The sequence below is a fragment of the Pteropus medius genome, unplaced genomic scaffold, assembly GCF_902729225.1.
Source record: "Pteropus medius unplaced genomic scaffold, Ma_sr-lr_union100, whole genome shotgun sequence".
Lineage (NCBI taxonomy): Eukaryota > Metazoa > Chordata > Mammalia > Chiroptera > Pteropodidae > Pteropus > Pteropus medius.
Window position 1 is genome coordinate 1,420,944 of NW_024345599.1, and position 3,657 is coordinate 1,424,600.

The following is a 3,657-nucleotide window of genomic DNA, read 5'->3' on the forward strand; positions in this document are numbered from 1 at the left end:
TAAAAGCAAACAGAGTTGTTTTTTTTTTATGCAAACAAGCAGAAAGAGGGGTAATCTCATTGGGGGAGCAGCCACTATCTCCAAAAGATGGGAGCAAGATATGCTGCTTGGTTACAGAAGCAGATAACATCCATGGGAGCAGCAGAAAAGTCCTTGGGAGCAGGCACTGCTGAAAGCTCTTTGTGTACTGCCTTCTTTGGTTGTTGGCCAGGCAGCTAACAGACTTCTAGTATGTGGAGGGGCTATGTTCTTAGTTAACCCTACGCTATCATTTTGGCCAGTTCAGTGCCTTACACAATTAATTTTTATTCAATTTCTAGACTCAATTTTACAGGTCCTAAGTTTCTGTTTTTATACTTGTATTCTGAATTCCCAAAACACCTCTGCACATTAGGATCTTTGATATTCAGCTGCCTTATGTTTAAGGATGTTTATTAAACACTTCTTATTTTAAAATTCGGATGTTCTTTTGGACTCTAGGAGCTCTGATTTTCTGAAGTGCCTTCCCCCCACCCACATGTCATGTCACACATTTAACAAGTGTTAATTCTCTGAATATTCTTCTAAGAGGAAACAGACCAACATTGGGCAAAATAGAATCCATTATGTACTGAGACTTGATACTCTTTTTCTTTCCTTTTCTGCATCATCATCTGTTAGCTTTACCTCAAACTATTTGGGCTCTTCTTAAATATTGATTTTCCCACCCCCTGCATTTTTAGTTCTAGTCCTAGTGCTTACTAAATCTAGACATTCACTTATTTATTTAAAACTGGTCTTATCTGTCCATTTCTCTTTAATCCCACTGCTAAAATTCTGGGATATTATTTAGCTGTCCTTCACTATGAGCCCCAAAGCCATTGTTTTTGGCCTTCTTGCAATGTACAGTTAATTTTACACAATATGTAAATGGAAGTAGCTCAGATCACTACCCTCCTATAAGTACTTCATTCAGCTTTTTTGAATTATATCAAGGCTTGGTGTACTTTCCACTTACAGATCTTTTTGCACCTGTCTATGAAAGCCAGGTAAAACTCATTTACCAATAAGGCTCGCTCCTAGAAAGGTTTCTAAGAGCTGCTTTGACCTCTCTATTTGTATCAGGGAAGATTATGCTATGCTCATTAAGGGAGAAAGTTGCCTCTTTTTTTCCATCTGCCATACATAGAGCTACCCAATACTGTCCCATATACAGTCAATTATTTATCTTTAACACTACTGCAGAGACTTCCCCCATAGCAAGATACTTCCTATATAGAGGAAGAACCTGCAGAATGCTGGCCAATCTATATACTTCTTAGGTGCCTGTTACAAAGTGTTTTGACAGATGTCAGAGAAAAAACTCAAAATGACCTTCATAAGTTAGGGAAAAAATATCTTACTAGAAAGAAAATTTAAAAACACACACACAACAATAAGAGGATAGACTATCACAGGGAGATGAACACCCAAATTCACAAATATAAAGTTGAAAAAGACTGGTTAGTCCCAAGCATCACAGACAAAGATCTGAAAGTTATATTTGCTCTCGAGGTAAATAAAAACAAACAATGCAGTGTTATGTTGGAAAAAACAAGTTATGTTAAACGTATGAAGTGAATCTTCTATTACATTGGGGACTCTAACTTTAAGAAAACTGCATATAGAACTTATTATTGCAACTTATAATCACCATTAATATTTGTTTTACATTGAACAAAGCTCTTTAATGTATATTTATTTATTTTTTTTAACATTTACAGCACTTGGTATTCCTATGTGGTTTCCCATCCAAGTACTAACCAGGCCTGACTCTGCTTAGCTTCCGAGATCAGATGAGATTGGGCATATTTAGGGTGGCATGACTGTAGACTATATTTAATGTTTATTTGATTCTGACAACGGCCCTATGAGTTATTAATTATTATATTTTTCATTTAACAGAAGAGAAAATAGACTCAGAAAAGGTAAGTGAAATGCCTGAGGGAATACAGGAAGATCTGGTTTTAAATTCAGGACTTTTGACTTCAAATATGATACGATTCTCACTAAACCATAGTTCCTCTTAAGGGAAAATAACGAGAAGATTTCTCATATTAAAAAACCACTTTTTTAAAAATATATTTTAGGACTTGAATATTTCCCAAATAATAAGCTGCCCTCATGAATTTTATATAGAAATTAATTTGTGATAACTATTTGGAAAGAACCTAATTGCATGAAGCAAAATACATTTAAACACACTTATTAATGTGTATAACATAATAATTCTGATCTTGATTGTATAAAGGCAGGTACGTTTAAACACAACTATCAGTGCATATAGCACGGTGAGTCTGATATTGAATTCGCTGTATCAATCCACTGAAATAGATATGGAACTATCAGCTGTCAAGGGAACTGTGGCCTATAGATTGGAGAAACAGTTCCTATGGAAAGGAAAAAAAATTGGGGGTTGTTTAATTAGCAAGAGATAAAAGGAGAGAGCTAATCTTGATCTTTATAAAAAAGGTTTTATGAACAGGAAGGTTCTCAGTTATTTTCTCTACTCAGAGATGGAACCATATAAAATCTACTTCATTTATTAATTCATTCAAAATTCTCTTTCAACTTTATACTATGTGATAGTTACTCTTCCAGGTGTGGGAGAAACAAAGATAAGTAAAATATTGTCCCTGCCTTCATCTCTGTTGGGGTGGTGACAGATGTATTAATAAACAACAGCATTATTATATATATAGCATAATAAAGACATGTGTGCACAAAATGCTGAAGGTTTAAGGAGCTAATTTAATCTAGGGGTGTAAGGGAATGGTTCAGAGAAAGTCTTTTTAGCTGGTTTTGAAGCTTGAATAGAGCCTTGCTTGCTTAAATTGAAGCAAGGGAGATTTCAGTTTGACTTCAAGAAAAAAATTAAATATTATCTTAAGAACTATAGTGTCTCATTAAAGTAGGTAAGACCTTTTTTTTTTAACCCCAAGAAAACTTAAAGGAGAAAGCTAATCTTCCTAAAGGCAGGAGAATGTACAACATGATCCTTTAAGCAAGCTCTCTTCTAGCTCTGGTGTTTTTTCTGATAAATTACGAACTTATCCTGCATGCTCAGAGATTTGCAAAATCAGGCAGTAGACATAATGGAAATCATGTAGTGTACTTAAAAGCAATTTAATAAAAATGGTTTGATTCCCTTTATGCTTTGTTTTATGTGAGTCTGTATTTGAGGAGAAATTGTTTGTTGTAAATAGATGTTTACGTGCAGTAAGCTAAGTAATAACAGAAAACAGTAAAGAGAGGTGGTACTGGGTACAAGGTAGTAGGGCTGAGCAGTATGGATGGTGGCAATATACTTTATAAAAGGAAAGGAGGATTATTGCCTCCCGGTGAATCTCTTTTGGAAAATAAATATGTGGCTGTGTTAGAAAAACAGATAAATCTGGAAGAAAACTTCAAAGTGGAGGCTTATAGGGATCCTGAATCTCTATCAGGATATGGTATCAAGGCTCAGCTTGCTTCAGAGGGAGTATATCTCCTATACTTGTTAAAACTACAAGAGGCAACACAGTATAATGATTAAGAATACAGAACATGGAACCAGATTGCCTGGGTTTAAATGCTTGTTCTTATTTACTAACAATTGTGTAATCTTGGGCAAGTTTTTTCAAGTTTATGTGTCTAATT

General features: G+C 34.8%; 1 pseudogene; it reads right to left on the reverse strand.

The window, feature by feature from the left end:
• Positions 1–1,733: 1,733 nt before the first annotated feature.
• LOC120611587 (uncharacterized) lies at positions 1,734–1,852 on the reverse strand (annotated as a pseudogene).
• Positions 1,853–3,657: the final 1,805 nt, after the last annotated feature.